At 58.4% G+C, this 14,428-nt stretch overlaps 1 protein-coding gene across 3 annotated transcripts in view; it reads right to left on the reverse strand.

Annotated features, from left to right (window-relative positions):
• RPS21 (ribosomal protein S21) overlaps positions 1–14,428 on the reverse strand; it is a 22,462-nt gene that overhangs the window by 4,750 nt on the left and 3,284 nt on the right. Inside the window, exon 1 of one of the 3 annotated variants that reach the window (XM_015567716.1) lies at positions 7,854–7,858. The exons of 1 other annotated variant lie outside the window; for it this stretch is intronic. The gene's annotated coding sequence lies outside the window, so the exon portion shown is untranslated. Of the gene's footprint in view, positions 1–1,927; positions 1,935–7,853; positions 7,859–14,428 lie in introns of those variants that run through there. One more of the 3 variants, XM_006769544.2, reaches the window with a different exon arrangement.

Below are 14,428 nucleotides of genomic sequence, written 5' to 3' on the forward strand. Positions count from 1 at the left end.
CCGATTACAGCAACCAGAGCTCTGCCTTGGTCTGGCATCCCTGCTCACCTGCTCCATCATCCCACCGAGGCCAATGCACGCCATGTTCCGCACTCTCCTCGCTGCAGGCGATGCCCACCATGTTCTGCACGCGCCCCCTGGTGGTCAGTGCACATCGAAGGGACCAGTTGTTCAGTTGTTCCTCCATTTGGTCTATTTGCATATTAGGGTTTTATAGAGAGAGATTTTACCACATTAAAAAACAATTCAAAATATCGGACACACACACAAGGCATCACGATATTCTCTGCCTGGAGCAGGGTCCCAAGGCCAAGTTCTTTGAAGGGAAACTGCTCCCCACTCTTGGGCCATGAAGTCTGGAGGAGCCCCTCTTTGAGAAACCCTGTTGTCCAAAGTCCGGATCACACAAACAGGAAAAGTGGTCCCTTGAAGGGAGCGGGGGAGGGTCTCAGGGCAGGGCCTCCTGGCAACCGTAGGGGACAGGTGAGCGGCAGACTGCCAGGTATTGGTAGCCAGGAGATAACATCCCCACATCCTGCCCACACTGTCCCCAGCAGCCACTGCCACCCATCCAAGAGCACGCCTGGCCCTGCACGCAGCCCTGCTGCCTGCCTATCTCCCTGTTAGCTGAGGGGGCTGAGCCACCTTCCTCCGGCTCTAGGTCCCTAGCCCCTTGCTGGTGGGTTGGGAAAGGGCCAGAGGCCAGGTGGTGCAGAGGGCATGGTGGGCAGGAGGACCTGGCGCTGGAAGACACTGTTGAGCTGAGCCCTTTTTGCAGATTCCAGGGCAGCCCCAGAGGCTCAGAGTAGCAGCTGTTCAACAGGGTCGTCCTACACATGGTCCCTGAATGCCCCCTCACCCACTCCAGAGCATACACCTCTTCCTGCCCACCCTCCACCCCAAAGCGCTCTGCAGAACCTTGACTGCCAATATCACATTGAATTATAGGTGAAGCTCCTACACTCCCTCTGCCTTTTGGCTGTGTGACCTTGGAAAAATTATTTGACGGCCTCCTCCTTCCAGCTGTGAAGTTGGGACAATGGTAATAGAACCATCCCACAGTGCTGGGCCATCTGCATTCAATGCATTAACACAGGCAGGGCTCAGAATTGGTGTGGCACTCAGTAGGTGCTCAGTGTGGTAGCACTCACCATCACCTTCATCACTATCACCATCATCATCACCACCACCACCATCCCTATCACGTTCACTATCATCACCACCACCACCACCATCGCCATCAACTTCACCATCATCACCACCATCACCATCATCACCACCATCACCATCATCTTTTCTGTCAAAGAAGGGAGTTTAGGCAACCACCATTTTGGCCTGCCTGTCTTGGCAGCCGTCATTTTTGTTCACGTGACGTGTAGCTCCCCTGCGGGCCGCCATTTTGAAATGGCCAAGGTCAACCCTTTCCTTTAAATTAGCCAATCGCTGCCCTAATCGGTTTGGCTCAGTGGCTAGAGCGTCAGCCTGCGGACTGAAGGGTCCCAGGTTCGATTCCGATCAAGGGCATGTACCTTGGTTGCGGGCACATCCCCAGTAGGGAGTGTGCAAGAGGCAGCTGATCGATGTTTCTCTCTCATCGATGTTTCTAACTCTCTATCCGTCTCCCTTCCTCTCTGTAAAAAATTAATAAAATATATTTAAAAATAAATAAATTAGCCAATTGCGCAAGACTGGGAACCTAAGCTCTTCCAATGAAGAGTGAGAGACAGATCACTGTGTCAGAAATAAAAGCCCAAGCGGACTGCCTGCTTAATGTGCTGCTGCCAGACCTTGTGCATGCGCACCTCCTGCAGGAGTAAAGGAATTGCCTTGCTGTCTGGCTCCCAAGTATCCTTGTGTGTTGCCAGGACCCCTGATTTTGGGGGTTTGCCTTATTTCTAACAACCACCATCACCACCACGATCATCACCACCACCACCACCATCATCATCATCACCATCACCACCATCATCACCGCTAGCATCACCAGCATCACCATCACCATCATCACCAGCATCACCATCACCAGCATCACCATCATCATCACCATCATCACCATTCCATCATCATCATCATCATCATCACCATCATCCCCACCATCACCATCATCACCATCAGCATCACCATCATCACCATTACATCATCACCATCATCACCATCATCATCACCATCATCCCCATTACATCATCATCATCATCATCATCATCACCATCATCCCCACCATCACCATCATCACCATCAGCATCACCATCATCACCATTACATCATCACCATCATCACCATCATCATCACCATCATCCCCATTACATCATCATCATCATCATCATCATCACCATCATCCCCACCATCACCATCATCACCATCAGCATCACCATCATCACCATTACATCATCACCATCATCACCATCATCATCACCATCATCCCCATTACATCATCATCATCATCATCATCATCACCATCATCCCCACCATCACCATCATCACCATCAGCATCACCATCATCACCATTACATCATCACCATCATCACCATCATCATCACCATCATCCCCATTACATCATCATCATCATCATCATCATCACCATCATCCCCACCATCACCATCATCACCATCAGCATCACCATCATCACCATTACATCATCACCATCATCACCATCATCATCACCATCATCCCCATTACATCATCATCATCATCATCATCATCACCATCATCCCCACCATCACCATCATCACCATCAGCATCACCATCATCACCATCAGCATCACCATCATCACACCATCACAGTCAGTATTGCTATTATGTGTGGCCCCCGGTCACATGAGTATATTGAATCCTGGGCCGTTGACTATAGGAGTTGCACTGTAACTACCCCAGTCTCATACAGGTGCCCATTCAGACTGCCTAGGCAGGTGACAGTGGCCGGTAAGATCTGGTTGGAGTGTGTGGCCCCCTGCACTTTCTCAGCACCATCTTCGGGCTCACCTCACAGACAGGCAGGAGGTGCCTGTGCATTCTTCTAGGGGAGGCTCCCTCCTCCTCCCAGATCAGCTGTTTCTGGGCCAGGCAGGCCAGGCCAGCCCAAAGTGCATTGTGTGTGGAAGGGAACAGCTCCAAGTGAGGAAACTTCCTTCCAGGCCTGGGCGGGGCCCAGGGTGACTGGTGGATCAGAGCCTAGGAACAGGCTTCCACCCACGCAGACCTCCACAGGAGCTGAGGCTGAGGAAGAGGAAGTGGCTCCTGGCCTGCCCTGCGTTTGACAGAGTCTCACCCCGGAGGGCACTGTGGAGTGGGGGAGCGCACAGGCTTCAGCCAGCCGTCCTCCAGCAGGTCCTGGACCATTGCCCCCCCCCCAGGGGTTATTTGGGATTGTCCTCTGGTTGAGGGATGCAGGCATCAGGGCCCTTCCCTGTGTGGGTGAGGCTCAGGGACACACGTGGGTCAGGCCTGAGGGGAGCCGGGGCCCTCAGCAGCCTTACTCGCCGGCTGTCAGAGCCCCAAGGAGCCAGGGAGCCGAGGAGCCGGGCCGGCACCTTGTTCCGCTCCATTTTACTACCTTATTCATTGTACTTGGTTAGACTTTCTCATTGAGATATGACCCACACGTGATAAAGAGCACAAGCCCCAGGTGTCCCGTCCGCTGAATTTTCATATCCGTGTCCACCAGGCGGGGGGGCCCACTACTGACTTCGCTGGCATTGGGTCAGGGTCTGGATGGGCCAGTCCCCTCCCCCACTCAGCTCCTGTGGATCCTTCCCAGGTTATAGGTGAAGGTGCTGGGGGCTGGGCATCCAGGGCCTGGCCTGTGCGCGGAGTCCACCTGGATGGCCAGCCGACAGAGATCCCTGCCTGGGCCCCCCCAGCAGAGACACTGTGAGGTGGGAAACACCCAAGACCCCCCATCTTCTGACTTCTCCATGGTGACTGGCCGGAGGGCTGAGCCTAGTGACAGGACAGGAGGCACTTCCATCCCAGAAGCACACAGTGTGTCCAGCCGGCTTGTCCCAGCAGACACTCCAAGGGCTGGCCTTGCTGGCCAGAGGCCAAGACATTCCAGCCAAACCCAGTGGAGCTGCAGGTCCAAGGGACAGGCTGCAGACACCAGCAGCAAGGCCCGCCTCCACCCCAAGGCCGGGCCAGCCAGGCGCCCCTAGCTGACCCCACAGAATGAGCCCATGTCCTGCCTCCAGGCTAATCGCTGACCTTGGGCGGAAAGGGCCCCGAGCCTCAGTTTCCCCATCAGAAGGTTGAAGCTGTTCTCCCTACCCCCACGGGTGCAGCTGAGGGTTGAGCAGGAAAGGGGCAGCTAGGGGTCTTGTCAGGGCAGGTGGCTCTGAAAGGCCGCATCCTGTCTGTGCCTGGGGACAGGTGTGCGCAGGGGAGCAACTCATGCCCAGCCCTTTGCTGCTGCTCAGTCTGCCGGTTGATCTACGGCCTGTTGGGAGGTGACCTGGGATAGGTCTCAGGCCTGGTTCTTCCTGCCCGTGGAGGAATACGCAGCGTTGCCGGTCAGCAAGCAGCCCTGGCGCCGCGTGTCAGAGCCCGAGGACGCAGGGCTCACAGGAACGGGTGTGCCCAGTGGCCACATGGCAGCATGCTGGAGGCCACCGAGGCCCTGGGGAGGTCCTGACCACCGGCCTGGCACCTGGTGAGGCCCCATCAAGAAGGACCATGGCAACCCCGTGAGGAGGTAGCTAATGAACCCATGTTACAGAGTAGAAACAGGCTGAGGGAGAGGAAGTGGCTCCCCAAGGTCACAGTGCTAGGGTGCAGGGGGGATTAAACCCAGCCTCGGGCTCCGGGTGGAGCGTGAGATGCGGCAGAGGATCCCGCCGCCCAGGGCTGAACAGCGAGGAGGGGAGTGAGGGGACTTCAGGCGCGTCAGGAGCAGCGGTTAGAGCTCCCATCTCCCCTCCCAGCCCTGGTGATCCCTGAGTGGGGACTAGAGGAGGAGGTGGCCCTACTCCTCAGGCCCCTGGGTAGCGACAGGGCCTGTTCTCTGGGCCCCAAGCCAGCCAGGTGTTAGTAGCTGCTGGAACATGCCCAGAGGCAAAGGTTTGCACCCAAATTCCTGCCCCAGGTGAGAGGACCTGGCCGGGCTTGTCTGGCTGGCCCCACCCCGCCCAGCTCCTCTGGCTCCCTGCAGCTTCTCCCCTCCCCACCAGCTCTGCAAGTGTGGGGACTCTGAGGCCCTGGGTGCCAGCAGGGCCCAGCCAGGCAGTCATCACCCCTCCACCCGCTGTGGTCGTGCAGGTGGCTGTGGGCAGGAGGCTCTGTGGGGCCAGAGACTGTCCTGTCCCCGAGGGTGTTCACGGCCTGGGGAAGAGGACATACACATCTCATCTCAGGAGGGCCTAGGGCAGCGGGTCTCACCTGGGCGGTTCCCCAGGACACATGGCAATGCCCAGCTGTCACCCTGGGGGAGGGGATGGTGCTACTGGCCACGAAGGGGTAGAAGCCAGGAATGCTGCTCAGGACCCGACAGGGCCCGGGACAGCCAGCAGGGAGGCCTCAGCCTAGAATGCCCACGGTGCCTGGCCTGGGGCTCTGAGGGTGATGACCCAGCTGAAGGCCGCTCTGAGGAGGAGACAGTGTCAGGCAGTGACCAGCTCTGAGGAGAAGACTGGGGGTGCCAGGCACACTGGGGTGAGGGCAGGGGGCAGGTGGGTCTGGTGCTGGCCTGGGCAATTCGGGAGGTGGGCTCTGCACCACCCTCTCCCCCAGGGCCCAGCTCCAGGGCCTCTGCTGCTTTCCTCCCTGGGTGGGCAGGCGGTGGGAGGCTCGCGCATTCCTGGCAGAGACGGGGCGGGAAGGCAGTCTGTGTCAGCTCCTGCAGTGCCTGGAACAGGGGCCTCGGGCCTGGCTGAGGACACTCAGGTCAGCCTCTGCTAGAGAGCATGTGGGTGCAGGCCCAGCCGCCACAGACCTTCCGGGCTGGGAGCTGAGACCTTGCAGGTAAGGCCTGTGTGGCCATCAGCAGAGCTCCTGGCCAGCCGGGAGCAGTGTCACTCAGGGGCAGAGCCTCTCGGGTCCTCGGGCTCCCCGTCTGTGAGCAGGACATTAGTGGGTGCCCGTTAGCACCGGCCTAGCCCAGGCCTGAGGGCACTGGCTGTTTGGCACAGGGTGGCATGTGGCCAAAGGGCCAAAGTCAGATGGTGGAGGTGAGGCAAGAAAAGAGCTCATTTGCTCGGGGCCCAGGCAAGAGCACATGGCAAGCTCAAGCCCAGGGAGCTGGGAACTCTCAGCTTTAGACCCCAGAGCCCGCCCCCCACCCCCTACTGGTGCCCAGGAGGGGCCTGGAGGAGCCTGGGGACGAAGGGGCCACATGCGACCCTGACAAGCTCAGGGGAGGCCTGCATGGCAGTCTTCAAACTCAGAGACCTAAAGTCACCACAAAGGATGGTCATAATTAAACTTTAAAAGCAGTTATGGTGGGTAGTTACATCCTAGGCCAGTATCTTCACTGACAAGGTCAGCTTTTAACTTAACTGAGCCTGTCTGTCTTTTTGCATATATGGTAACATATCCTTAAAATGTCTGGGTAACTTGTAACTTCCCTTTTTCTGGAGCCCCTGGGACACAACCAAATGTGCTGGGCCCCAGGACAGAGACCACAGATTCCTTCATTATCATGTAAATTATTCCTGCACCCACCTAAATTTGAACCTATTATTTTACTTTGTATTCAATTCCAGGGCTTTCCCCACTTTGCTTTCTCCCGCCCCTCTAGTCTATCACCAGTGGATGTCATGTAACCCACCTGCATCCCTCCTTTGATTGCAATGTGTAAACACAGATGTACCCGCCATTCTCCGGAGCACTATCTCAATTCATTGAGGTTCTGCTTCCCAAACTGTCTGCTGACAGTTTGGCTCAAATAAGCTCACAAAAATTCTTTACAGGTTTCAATCGTTTTTTAGGGCAACAAGCCTCGGAGCCCACATGTTTATACTCCCCCAGGAAGTGTCTCTCCAGAAGAGCCCAGGACCAATGTTTTGTAAATGTTGAAACTTGAGGCAAACAGAAGTCTGGAGCTGAGCTCACCCCCTCTATGAGTGCAGGGGGTGGAGGGAGGGAATCCTGGAGGGAGACCACCTGGCCCACCCCTCTCCTCCCTGCCAGCCCAATGGAGCTGGAGGCTCCCAGATGGACAGGCAGGATGGGGGCTCCCAGGCCAGCACAGCCTAGGTGGACCTCTATGCCTCTCCCCCTTTTCTGGTGTCCTGGGCCATCCTTTAATGAAATTGGGGTGACAGTAGATGGGAGTGGTTGGGGCTGTACTTGAATCACTGGGGACCCCTGGGGAACCCCAGTCAGGCCTCCTGGGGGATGTGGGGGGTTCACTGTCAGGCCTCCAGGGAGGAGCCAGCAGGCTGGCCCACACAGGGACGGGGGCCAAGCAGGCGCTCCCCAAAGGCTGGAGGGGCCGTGGCAGCCACCTTTGCAGACCACACGGACCCCTAGCAGACTGAGTCATTTCCTGGTTTAGGGTTGGCTGTCTTGGGTTCACCATGGCCCTAAACCAGCGGTTCTCAACCTGTGGGTCACGACCCCTTTGGCGGTCGAACAACCCTTTCACAGGGGTCGCCTAAGACCATCCTGCATATCAGATATTTACATGACGATTCATAACAGTAGCAACATTACAGTTATGAAGTAGCAACGGAAATAATTTTATGGTTGGGTCACAACATGAGGAACTGTATTTAAAGGGCCAGAAGATTGAGAACCACGGCCCTAAACACAGGCCCATGCCTCCCTGTTGGTCACAGGAAGCAGGATGCAGCGGGCTGTGTGGGTGGTCCACGGGCGCCTGAGGTAAGTGCCTCCACCATCTGCACCTGAAGGCAGCCGGGCACCCGCTCCCACCTGAGCCTGGCCCACAGCTCCCACCCGGCGCGTACAATCCTGTCTGAGGTGGGCTCGGCCTGGCTGAGCCTCCCTCTTGACACCTGGGAGAGGCAGTGACCGAGGAGCACCAGCCGCCTGGTCCCTGGCAGCCTCCTCCAGGAGCCGGCCTCCCCGCTGAAGGGCCCTGAGCCTCAGTTTCCCCATCAGGAGGTTGAAGCTGTTCTCCCCGCCCCTACGGGTGCAGCTGAGGGTGGAGCAGGAAGGGGGCAGCTAGGGGATCTACCCACCCCTTGCCCACTGATAGACACTGGCTGCTTCCACTGCGGTGGTTAGAAACAGCGCTGCCATGAACAGTCACATACAAGTTTTGGACACTCATTCACGCCTCTCTGGGCACGTACCCAGGAGCTGGGGCCCTGCGGCCAGAGCTCCCCAGGCAGGCGGGTGGGAAAGCCTGGCAGGAAGTGGCTCTGTGGCCAGGCTGCTGCCCCTCATCAGAAACAAGTCCCTTCTCCAAATGCCCAGAAGACACAGGTACTCAGAGGTCAGACTTGGGGGAGGGAGTGGCTGAGCTTGGCTAATCTAGGGCAGCTGCGGGGAGAGACGGAGAGACAGGGAGAGACGGAGAGACAGGGAGAGAATGCAGACAAGAGCGGGGAAGGCAGAGACAGAGCAGTGGAGAGCTGAAGGGAAGGGGAGGGCTTGGGAGGGGGAGGGGGAGCTGGGCAGTGTGCTGTGGGGAGCTGAGTCCCAGCAGAGCCCGGGCCAGCTGTCTGGTGCTGCTCTGAGGAAGCAGCCAAGGCGGGAGAAGACTTGCTCAGGGCAAGTGGCCTGGCTGGTCAAGGTCCCGCCCAGCTGCTGCTGGCCCCAGGCCAGTGGTGGGCAGGAGGGCCACACCTGCTGGGCATTTGTGTGGTTTGTGTGGTGCCAGGAGGGGCAGGCTGATCTCAAACTGCACTCATGACCATGGCAGCCCCAGCAGGTCAGGCCTGGGGAGCTGCAGATCCAAAGTTGGCAAGGGGTCAGGGCTAATCTGGCCCCTTGAAGGCACTGAGGACAGAGGCTGGGGTGGGGGGCCGATGGCGGCAAGCCAGGCATCGCTTACCCGCAGCCCGTCCTGTCCCATCCCTGCCCTTCCTGAGACCAGATGCTTGCTGGGCTTGGAGCCCTCCTGGCCATATAAGGCCGTCTGTGGGCACCTCGTGGAAAAGCTGCAGAGCCCTCACCCTGCCCCCACGGGAACCAGAGCTTGGCCAGGCCGCCAAGGACCAGGCGTGGGAAGGGACCTACAGGAGCTCAGGTCCCATGTGGGAGGAGGGTGGGCGGGCCAGGCCTGGGGCTGCCTCTGTGCTGGAGAGTCCCCACACATTGCCCGTTCCCTCCAGGGCTGGGGTATGGATTGGGTAGGTGGCAAGGATGGGGTGGGGTACTGGTGTGGACACACAGAGACATATGGGGGATCTGGAACCAGGAGGCCTGGGCTCCCAACTTCACAACTCAGTAAGGTGCTGGGAGGTGCCCTGATGCGCCCCCTCCACCAGGGAGGGGCATGGGGCTGGGTCCTAAGAGCAGCCTGTTGTGGGACCAGCCCTGTGCACTTGCAGAGGACTTGACATGGGCTCGCTGGGGAGATGCCTGGCGGGCCCAGAATGGGGGCGGGGAGAGAGGGAGGTGGCCAGACAAAGGAGTGTGGACCAAAAAAGGGGGTCTACGGAAGTTACGAGGTGAGATGATCATAAATCCCTACATGGGCAGGTGTGGTGTTGGGTTATCGTGCCCCAGGCATAAAACGCATTCTTTGTCTGAAGCCAGCCCGTCGGTTGTCTCTGTACATCTGGGTTCACACACCTTTGACATGTGCCTTTGACCCTCCTTCTAAAACACAGCAGTGCTCGGAACTGGGCTACCCTGCCCTCCCACCCACAGGACGTTTCTTCCTTAATCCAAATGCATAAAAGAAGCTGGAAAACTGTCATTTCTGGGAAGCATTTGAGATCTTGCCTCCTGGCAATGTCATGTTTGGCTCAAATAAATCTCATAAAAATTCTCTGCAGGTTTGGACATTTCTACGTCAAGGCGGGGGGCAGGTGGGGGTGGGGGGAGAGGTGCTCTATTGTGTTCAGGGTGGAGGTAACCAGGCCGGGGACTGGAGGATCCGCAGGCAAGGGCTGACCAGAAGCGGGGGCAGAGCTGAGCGCAGCCAGGGGCCTGGCTTTCATCTGAAGCCAAACAGGAGCCCGGTTTGCCTGGGGGGAGGCACGCGGCCAGCCCAGCAGGCACTGAGCCCCTGGAGCTGTTATCAAAGGGTTCCAGTCCACCAGGGACAGCCTGCCCATGGCGACTTCTGATTCCTCCAGTCTCCACAGATTCAGGGGCCCCGTGTCAGCGGAGGAGGGGGCTCTCCAACACTCAGCCCTGGGAGGGAGGCACTGAGCCATGGAGGGGGCATCCAAGCTGGGCCCTGGCCGCTGGACTCCGGTATCTGCTCTGACGTCAGGCTGACACCCCATCGAGAGCCACAACCCCATGTTCCTGAGCACCCAGGTACTCATGCTTTCTATAGGGCCCGGCCCGCCCGGCCAGGATGCCTGTTGGGAAGGTGACCAAGTTGGGGAAGGCAGCTTTGGGGAACCTCTGCGGAGAGTCCAGGACCTGGGACGGGGCTGGCCAGCCCAGGCCTCTGGCACCAGAGCACACCTAAGCCTGTCTGTGCCCCTCCCCCCATCAGGATGCCTGAGGATCAGGGACACAGAGGTCACAAGGCTCCCAGAGGAGGGGCTGTGGCCAGGCAGTGTGTGAGTCAAAACTGTCTGTTCCTTGACCTGGTGGCCTCTAAGGTTTCCCAGGACCTCATGCCCTGGAAGCTGAGTATAGCCCAAAGGTGGCCGAGTCCAGACAGCAGCAGGGAGGGGAAGGCAGGACTCCTTCCAGAGTGACAGGGGCCTGTCCCCGATCGTCCTTCTGCTAAAAACCAGGGATCTCCCTTGACCCCCTTCGTCTGAGGACAGCAGCCCTCGGGTAGGGGGATGGGTGGCAGACCACAAGGGTAGGGGTGCCTGGCCTGGGAGGGGTCCAGCTGCTGCTCTGGGCCTCCTGCTGGGCCTCAGGTCTAGGCCCCGAGTCCCAGGCGCTGGGCTGGCTCCCATAGGGAACCGTGCCAGCCGAGGGCCATGGGAGGCTCCAGCTCCGCAGCGGCCAGCAGAGGCGGGAGAGCTCCCTTCCTGCTGGGCCAAGCCTATCAAACTCGTGGCCCGCGAGCTGCATGCGGCCCACAGCAAGTATTTTTGCGGCCCAGCCAATATAACGGTATGTAAGAAACGTTTTAATAAAAATTTTGTAACATAATTTTTACAATATCCTGTTATACATAATTATTAATAACGAACTACAACGTTCACTAATGACTGATTACTATAATCGTGTTGCATTCATTTCCCTTACGGCAGGCGCACCATTTCTCTCCACTAATACCAGCAGTGAATATTTTAGCGGCCGATGGCCACATCATTAGTGTTGTACCGACTTGTTTAGTGTGCACAACGGGAAATATTTCGCTTTCAGAGAACAAGAAAAATAGGTTTATTTGCGTTACACTTATTAATTTGTGCAGTTATTCAGTGTCTGGTAAGTTAATGTTCAAGAAAGATATTAATTTCTATTAAAATGTTCTATTATTTTTTTATAGCAAAGGTGGAGATTTACTGAAGAACAAGTACAGACTCCCACGTGGGGAAGGGGAAAGAGGCCCTGTTCTGTTATTTTATGCTGACGATGACTCATTTATTTCAGCCCTTTGTATTCAGCATGTCCCTATTGACATAAACCTACATTTCTACGAAAATGGAAGCTTTTGTTTTTTTTGAGGCCCATGTACCCTTACACCTTGTTTATTGGGCCCGTGGTCGCCTTTGTGTTTGACACGCTGGGTGTACAACCTGATGAGGCTGCTTCCAGCTGAGAGTTCTCAGGGACCCGGCTAATGTGGTCCTCCACCCCTGGGGCTTCCAGCGCCAGCCACCGGTCAGCCTTGGGAGCACCTGCTTCTCTGTGCCCTACCCGTAGATGCTTCTCTGTGCCCTGCGGGGAGATGCTTCTCTGTGCCCTGCGTGTAGATGCGCTTGCCTGCTGGGCTCCCTGGAAGGGCACCAGGAAGGGGATGGCCTCACTGCTTCAAACCACAGCACCAGCTCCCTCGCCGCCTTCCTCTGAGACAAACACAGGCCAGGAAGCCTCGGCTCCCCTCCTCACGCCACACTGCACGGCCCGGCTTCGACATGCTCCTCTCAGGGTGCAGGGCTCAGGGACAGCTGGGGCCTGGGGCCTGAGGCCGGCACAGCCACCTGTTAGTCGTATGCACCAGGACGCTGTGTGCGGAGCAGTGGGTGCCCGGCGCAGCTGCTTCCTGGAGGGCCTCTGGCTGAGCCAGGTGAGCAGGGCTTGGCCTGCAGGTCCCACACCTATCCCGCAGATGGGCAGCAGAGGCTCCTGGGGTGCTATTGCAGTGGGGAGGGGGAAGAAGACAGGATTCCTTGGGGCATCCCCGCCCCAGGACTGGGAGTGACTCTGCTGGGCATTAGGACAAAACACTGGGCTACGTGATCTGGGGGGAGTGCCAGGAATCTGGGGGAGGCCGTGAGTAGCTAACTCTGTGCTCTTGACTCACCCCTGGACCTTTTGGCCTCAGTTTTCCAGTTTTTAATAGGAAAGGTGACTGTGGCCCGAGAGTGTGAGGAAGGCGGGAGACACACTCGCTGGGCACTTGGGGATGACGTGGGCAGCAGGGGTGACAGTGGGCAGCAATGGGCCTCCCCTCCCCTCCCCAGCTCCCCTCCCCTCAAAGCCCACATTCTCCATGCTGTCCCCTCCCTGGCTGGACACTCAGGCACACGGTGGGGGCAGAGGGTGGGCACCACATTCTTGCCTCCCCACCTCCCACAGCCATCAGTTGCTCCCTGGCAGCTGTGACGAACCCTCCTCCAGCCGGGCGCTAGGACTCAGCACATTCTCGCAGCCGCCTGCCCCTCCGGCTCTTGGGGCGGTGGGTGGAGACCTAGGGATTCAGAGGGAGCCTACCCACCACCTCTGCCCACTGGCCCCTCCAGGGATATTGGGAAGCTTAGATCAGGGGAGGGTTACCCAGCCTCTAGACTGCCAGGGTCCCCCGCTATCATGAGGGTGCTGGGGACAGGAGTGTACTGCTGTGGTGTTTGTGATGGGGGGGTTCAGGCAGGGAGGGAGGGAGGGTGAGGCAGGTCAAATCCCCCATCCTGGGCCACTATGCCTGGAGGCAGCTGTCCTTTGCAAGGGATCATAAATTACCCCAGCCGGCCTGTCTGGTGACTCCAGATTCCTCCAGGTCTCCTGCCCACCCTCTGAGCCGGCCCTCCCCCACCCTGAGCTTCCGCAAAGGGAACTAGCTGCCTCTTCTCCTCGCCCCCAACCCCAGGTGGAGAACAAAAGTGAAGTTACAGAGTTAAGAAGTCGGAGAGGGAGAGGGTAGGGAGGGTTGTTCCCACTGCCTGTTTCCCAATTCCTAAGCCCCCCTGATTCAGGATTTGCAGGAAGCTGGGGAGGGGGTGGCAGGCAGGAAGATGCCAAAGGTGGTGCAAGCTTCTGGGAGCAGCTGTGGGGAGGGGGGCAGGACCCCCACCAGGACCAGCAGGATGTGGCCCCACGAACTCACCTGGCCCCCAGGACTGTCCAGAGGGTCTCACGTGGACAGACGCCGGCTGGCCTGGCTCAGAGAATGGGGGGAGCTGCCAGCCAGAAGCTGCGGCCCCATCCCCACCCCCTCGGGCTTCCCTTGAGGCGGATTTGGGTCAGGAGCCTCCCAAACGCAGAAACAGCTGGGACAAAATCCCAGCTTGGCCTCTGGGTTTTGTCTGGTTTCCTGGGCGTCCTCCAGTGCCCTCCCTGGACAGGGAATGGCCCTGAGCGGGAGGGTTCAGCCTGGCCCACATTGTCTCCAAGCACAGGCACCGCCTGGCACAAGGGCAGGTTCCCGCGCCCCCACCCGCACAGCAGGTGCTCAGTACATGTCCTCCAGGCTTCCTGCACCCACCAGGCCATGAGCACCCTTCCTGCACTGTTTGCGGGCGGGGGTCCAGCCCCTCCTGATCCATTTCCTTGTTTGAATACACTTTTACCAAACTGCAGTGGGTGGTGTATGAATTTGACCTGACACCCCAGGGAAGCATGGATCTGCAGTGGGGTTTCTCTGTCCCTCTGCCAATGGGGTTCCCTCCAGGGCCCCACCACGGCCACACACATGGAGCAGACAGCACCTTCACACACACCTGCAGGATGGGGAAGACGTGGGGCGCTTTGAGGGAAATAACCCGAAAACCGGCCTGGGGGAGCGGGGAGGCTGCGCGGGGGGCTCCGGAGGCCACCCCGTCCAACTGGGGTGGGGGGAGTGTAGCCAAACGTCTAGGATCCCGTGTGGCCGTCGCTGGGGACGCTGTGCGGTTCTAGGGGTGCGGGCGGGGACACGCTGAGTCGTTGAAGGGCAGATGCCCCGGCTGGATGCGGGGCGATGCGAGATCGTGCCGACTCACAGCCGCCCCGCCTGAGCCCTAGCCGC

Source organism: Myotis davidii, unplaced genomic scaffold (genome assembly GCF_000327345.1).
Source record: "Myotis davidii unplaced genomic scaffold, ASM32734v1 scaffold244, whole genome shotgun sequence".
NCBI lineage: Eukaryota > Metazoa > Chordata > Mammalia > Chiroptera > Vespertilionidae > Myotis > Myotis davidii.